The 6,891-nt window shown below is 39.5% G+C and overlaps 1 long non-coding RNA gene across 1 annotated transcript; it reads left to right on the top strand.

The window, feature by feature from the left end:
- The first annotated feature begins 363 nt into the window (after positions 1–363).
- Positions 364–3,016, top strand: LOC148726291 (uncharacterized). Its single transcript, XR_015989421.1, has 2 exons — positions 364–685; positions 1,414–3,016. It is a non-coding gene; the product is annotated as an uncharacterized LOC148726291 (long non-coding RNA).
- The last annotated feature ends 3,875 nt before the right edge of the window (positions 3,017–6,891 follow it).

The raw sequence follows: 6,891 nt of genomic DNA on the forward strand, positions 1-6,891 counted from the left end.
AACCACTTAAAAGGAAAAATTTAGCAAATAGCTGGAAGAAATGGTCAAATCTGGCAAATTGGCCACAATAATAAACCCGAGTGAAATGAACAACTTTTTCAACAAGTTCCGTTGGCACGTCGTTGATAACTGAAAACAAAGGCTAGCGCTCTTGAACATTAAGTATGTTTCTCAAGTCCAAAAGGGATACAACAGTAACGTTTCCACTTCTATAGAAACTATTGTTTGCATGGTCAAATATTGCTACGGAAACTATTTTGGACGCGTGTGTCGAAAAACAAGGAACGCCTGCAGCTAATTTGCATATGACTACAGAGAAAGATTATTCTGAAACATTTCCTCCATGCCATGTAAAACGGACAAAACAATATTTTATCGATTTGATACTTCATCAAGGAGTTGGTACTATATCTTCAAGCAGTTTTAGGCCGTTAGGGCTTAGAAATCGGATTCATGTGCGGATCGCGTTATCTTTGGTTTCGATTAAAATGGCGAATATTTGTTAAATTCGCAAAGCTCTCTGCGGCGCGCCATGAAGAGTGCCCAAAACTTCTACTCCATAATTTACTTATTAGGTGTAAGTGCTTATAGGCTGTAATAGATTTGACTCGAGATTAGGTCCCACATAAGAGAAAATAGCTTTCAACCACATGTACCTCACGCATCACAAATTTCAGTGCTCGAGGTAAGTATTTTGAAAAATTTGTAACTCAGTGAAAAATATATACAGTGTGATTATTTTACCGTTAACGTAATGGCAAAAAGGTTGATCTTAGACATATAAAATAGAAAGCTAGTTAGAATCGAAAATACGGCTACAGCAGCGATCGACTTTTGTAGCTAAATTATGTAAGTCCGGGGGAGTGGGGAAACTGGGTGCCTTTGAGGTCACCTTGAAAAATATCTCGTAAAAAGTGAAAAAACCAGACTGGTTCAAAATAAACGAAATATTTGTTCATGGGATAGAAGTATCGACTTTTACAGTAAAAATTAGGGAAATCGGTGAAGGTCCGAAATTTTCCTTATCCGTTCTTAGGTGGACAGCCTCTTAAGATGTATTAATAATAAAGAAGCATATGTCATGCGCTCTTTAAATAAACTGACTATAATGTTTCGCTCATTTATTTTGATAAGTGAAAAACATGTTAATAACATTGTTCCTTGAAAGAACATCTTTAGGTCTAAATTCCATCTTTTAATAAAATGTCTTGTCAGTAGCATTAAAAGATAATTTGTTTTAGTTCTAGCTAACGCCGAGTGCTAGTGAAGCGGTACTCGAAGCTTTTTTTCAACAAAATTCAAATCCAAGAGTTTAAGACATCTTGGATGAGTTGATGCAGATGGCTTTAACTGTCTCAAATCCTCGTGATTGACAACTATACAATTGTGACTTAAAATTTTCTTATTTAGAAGCACGGTAGTTTTGACGCTCGGCTCTCATGGCGGAAACAACTTGCGACGACCTCTACGAGTTTTTTTTCCCAAAAGCTGATCGTGTTGAAGACTTTCGTCCGACAGTTATTGCTAATTGTGTCTTCAACAGCTTTCTGTCTTACACGGTCATCATTCTAAACATCGTCACCATCCATGTGATAAGAAAAACCGCGTCTTTGCCTAAACCTTTGAGAACATTGTTACTGAGTCTAGCTCTCTCCGATGTTGGTGTCGGTTTGTTAGCCCAGCCGCTCTACATTTCTCTTTTGGTCAGCTGGTTACAACAAAAACATGTCGACTGCATTTACTATAAGGGAATGTTGGCCGTTATGAATTTTTTTTGTTTATTATCATTCTTAAATCTTGCAACCATAAGTATGGAAAGGTTCTTAGCAGTTCATCTTCATCTCAGATATCAAGAGCTTGTTACTCACAGGCGCGTCGTTGCAACAGTGATATCAATGTGGCTTTTCAGTGCAATTATTTCTTCAGATGTTTTTTGGGTTCAATTGGTTACCATCAGCTGTGTAACATGGTTTGTGAGTATGACAATCTGCCTTATTCTAGTACCAGTTGTATACTGGAGGATTTACATCGTCTTAAAGCGACACAAGAGCCAGATTCAAACCCTTCAAATCCAAGAGGTGCAACAGGGAGTTCAAAATGGCGAGATAGCTAACTTTTTGAGGCTTAGAAAGTCAGCTCTTGGAATATTTTATGGATGTATTGTGTTCTTCATTTGCTGTTTGCCTACATATATTCTTTTTATTTTACACCTGGCATACCCCTCAGTTTCGATCTCTACATACAAGGCTTGGCACTACGCAACGACTCTGTTTTTTCTTAACTCATCTTTGAACCCTGTCATATACTGCTGGAAGATGGGACCCATTCGTCTCACTCTTATTGACTTACTGAGAGGCATCATCAATCGATTTAGACAATAGTTTTGGTCAGGTTTGTTTCTGATGCCAATTCACAGTGCATGAGATAAGGAACGATTTAGAGAGACGCTTAGAATGAACTGCTAAATGGAGGCCATAATGGTCCAAAATAAGAGCCCCAACCATCGCCAACTTAAAGTTGATCTGACAACTGAGGAATAAAAACAAATTTTACGGTTAGGACAATTACGGAATGGAACACAATAGAGTCACGCATCAGGAAAAAGATAACAGCAACTATTAGTTTTAAGAGCAGTTTATTTTAAAATAACCAGAACAATTCCTCGCGATTTGAAATAAGACGTCTTACATTATGACATTTTGATGTATGAAAAAACTTTTTGTATTTAATAATATTCATAGAATGTTTAATGTTTAAATTTGACTGAGCTCGTCATGTAAATAGATCTTTTAGATTATATGACATTTTAATATATAAAATTTTTTTGTTCTTTTAATTGTCCATGGGATATCTAATGGTTAGGATGTTTCCCTCGTCATGTAAATAGGTTTTGAATTTTATGATACCGATTTTTTAGATCTTATTTCAGTGGTGTGATGAGGGCTCTGAGCTCACCAATGCTTTTACTGGTGTCAAATGTAACCTTCTTTGAATAAAGCCTGTACTTACTCACTAACTATCGCCTGCAAACTCCCTGAGTTCCGGGAGTAACAAGTTGCAATTGATAGAGATAATGCTAAAAAATAAAGAGAAATTCGACTAGACTTGATGGTTGTCCATTGGACTATAACTCCCGACTTTGTCAACAATAACACGGACACTTGTTGAAAATAAAAGTAAAGACAAGAAGTGTTACGTCTTAAGCTAGTTACACAAAGCACAAGGAGCTCTACCCCTTTCACGCAAACGGTGCTGGTCAGCAGTCACCCCCCCCCCCCATTTTTATATGTTGAGTATTGGATCCGCCATCTTTAATAAAGTTCGTGCTGTGGTACTCATTTATCCTAACAGCTTGGTGTCAGGAGTGAGATTTTTCAACACGGCACATCCTAAAAGACCAGAGTTGAAAACAGAAGGAAATATCGAAGGAAATTTCAGGAACTTTGAGGTACATTTCAACGATTATTGCATTCAAGCGGATTACCGAAATGTATTACGATCTTCTTATAGTTTTGGCTATGCGCGAGCCGTCAACTCGTGGTATTGCCGTCTTACTTGTGCGGCCTGTGATTGGTTCTAATTTTAAAATGAACGTCGTTGTACTAAATTGGATTGCTGACGTATACAAACAAATTACCGCCGCATTCAAATGATTGTACAAATATTTCACTTCAAGTTTAATAGTATTTATTGAAAATTCGACGTTTACAGTCATAAACATTGTAATAATGTGACAAAGTCACTTGCCAGTTGGAAAATGAATGTTAATCTGGCAAGAATTCGAAGTGTTATTATCAAACAAACTATCGAAGAACTGTCGCTGATTCTAAGTGGAAGCATTCACGGTAGTGGACGTATTGTTGTAGACTGCAGTTGAAGAAGATCTTGCTCGTGTTGCCAGTCTGTCAAACATTTCTTTCTGTGTTTGTATTGAATTGTGGCTTTAGGACTGGATGGAACTGGGATTGGTGTGGCCAGTGAGCTCCGAAATTGCCAGAGGATCAAAATGACCACGAAGACTCTGTATGGCCGTTTTCCTACCCGACGTATTGGTAAAGTTACCTTCGTTTTTGATCTCTGCTTTCTCTGCCATTCGTTTCATTATGTCTGCCAGGCCGTCCCTCTTCATGGGCAGCTTCTTGTACCAGATGTTTTCTTTCGGGCTGTCGATCGGCTGCAAATGAAATTCGTCGATTCCCTCTGGTCTGTGGCTGAGGTACTTTTTTAACGCAACATAAGGATCTCTTTCGTCGCCGTTTCCTTGAAATATCTTGTTGTTGTACTTGCGTCTTGCTTTTGGGTTATCCGTTTCCCCAGTTCTCGTTTTCGTCGAGAGCTCAGTGTACTCAGAGTAGTTTCCATGGTCTTTGAAGTCTTGGACTTTGCAGTTGAGGTGTTCTTGTCGGCCTCTCATACCTAACATTCTGGTGTTGTTCCACCACACGAGATGATCGATGATCAACCCGCGCCTGATCGAAATATCAATTCTATCTACCTGCGAAACGTATCCACGGTAACACTAATTTCGCACGCAAATAACTTTGTCGCGGGTAATTTAAAATTCCCCGCAAGTTTATAGTCTTTGTTACCATAAAATGTGTTGATTGAAACTGAACTGTGTTGAAAATTACACAGGAATGGAGTTCGAAGAGCCATTTCTGTTTTTACAGAGCTATTTAAGGACATCGATGTATTAGACGTCGATGCGAAAGCCGAAACAGCCGCCTCGAGCGAAAATAGTGAGCGGAAAAGTACAGAAAATGAGCAGAATAAGAGGAAAAGAAGCATCGTCAGCCTAGAGGACGATGAAATTGAAGAGTTCCAGAGCAAGCAGGTTGCTGAAACGCTGTCAAAGGAACTGAGAGTGCTGTTCGTCGTCTTGAAGCCTGGTACAACGATCGATATGGAAAGAAGCTCGTGTTGTCGAGTATCAACAAACCTAATGCAAGCCACCTGAAGCATTTTTTTTGGAAATACGAGACTCAAGAAAAGATAGCCTTGGGGAGGAATATAAACCATCGACCCTGAACACTTGCCGAAATGGTTTAAGGCGATATTTCCTGGAGCGAAAAGACGGCGAGACTTTTGATATTGGAGAGGACGAAGATTTGAAGAAGAAGCTTGCTGCGAAAAAGAAACAACTCATGGCTGAAGGGAAAGGAAACCGTCCACGCCAGTTTAATTTATTTAACTTCGCCGACAGGCAGGGACACCGCGACAGCTTGCGCCAATTACCGCGGGCCCAGTAAACCCACCCATCCCACCCCAGGGGAGGACATCCACCACACAGTAATCTCGTGCGTGGGAAATTAACTTCTCCTACCCCTAACCCTGCAGGAGACGGGACCTCCATTCATTCGTCCCTAACCGAGAAGACTAGAATATATAACCATTTCTTTGATATGTTATAGAAAGGTAGCATTTTCTTCTCAATTGTTTTAAGACCTTGAGTGTTGGTCCGGCCGGGACTCGAACCCTCGACCTCCCGAACAACAGTCCAGCGCTCTATCCATTGAGCTAACCGGGAGGCGGTTAGCTTAATGGATGATCGACTCCGCCCAATACGGAATATATTTTCTCCCAAGTAGCTGTCAATATAATGTGGTATTGCCGTCTCAAAATCGCAACTAGTTTATATTAGCGAAAGACCCCGTCACAGAATCGCAGCAGCACTACAAAAAATACAAAAAGCCTTTACTCGCTCAAGTAGTTTAAGCCTGGGTTTTATCTTGGTTCGAGACCCCAAGCAGAGTTTGAAGACTTTAAAAAAAATTGCAGACGTTACCGCATGGCGTGTTCGAAGTTTAGATCAGAGAGCGTTTACGCTTTTGAGGAGGCCAATATGGATATCTACCGCAATTTTTTTAGAAGAAGTTGTTTTCGTGCAGATGTGGGGTCTACAGCTGAGGTGAGTGGTAGTTTTGTGTTTCATTCGACAAATTAGCTCTAATTTGCCGCACAGGTAGCCCAAGCTCTGTCGCAGGCTCTTTGACAGTGGATTATTAAAGAGTTTGTGTAGTGGTTTAGTTGGACTTGCTTTTGAGCTCCGTAAATTTAAAGTTGTGTGAAATAATCAAAGAAATAAGACTCTAAAACAACAATACAAAATAGGCGTGCACTGACTCTAAGGTCTTAGAGTCAGTGCACGCCTCTGCACTGACTCTAAGACCTTAGAGTCAGTGCAGAGGCGTGCTCTCGCCATTATTTGGTCAGGTCATTCGTACTCAGATACCCTAATGCTAGCCGGTATTGAAACCCTTGATGCACGCCGTAGTGCTGCCTGTGAATTCTTTATAAGTCGTATTCATAAAGACAACCCCATTTATACTGCAATGTATGCCGACGTTCGTAAATCTTCACACCGCTACAATTTAAGATCAAATCGTACTCACTATCACTCAAAAGAGTCCACCGATCGTTTTAAGAACTTTGTGACAGTCAAATACTTGCCAGTTTAATCATACTCGTTTTTTTATAATAACCATTATTATCATTTTAGTATTATCATTTTTATGTACATGCTGTTTTTACTTGTATGTAGTTTAATGCATTTTGTACAGTTTTCCCCCTTTTTTCTCCTATAATTCTTGTTAATATTATAAACCTGTAATTCAATATTCTCTGCAAGTTTTGAATAAACGATATTATTATTATTATTATTATTATTATAAATAAAATCTTACCTTCATAGAGAGTAGTCTGTGTTGTTCTCGTCGCGATTTGAGGCCGTTTTGATTTGTTTTAGCTTGACGCCCTAATCACCACCGAGTCACGTAATAAGATACGGGAGGGTAGGAAACCTCTGTTGACAAATGCTCGCTAAAATAGCTCGAAAACAACACTTCAATACTGTCCTTCGAATAAAAACGTGGCAGCATGAAGGCCAAATAG

This window comes from Stylophora pistillata, chromosome 7, assembly GCF_964205215.1.
Source record: "Stylophora pistillata chromosome 7, jaStyPist1.2, whole genome shotgun sequence".
Classification (NCBI taxonomy): domain Eukaryota; kingdom Metazoa; phylum Cnidaria; class Anthozoa; order Scleractinia; family Pocilloporidae; genus Stylophora; species Stylophora pistillata.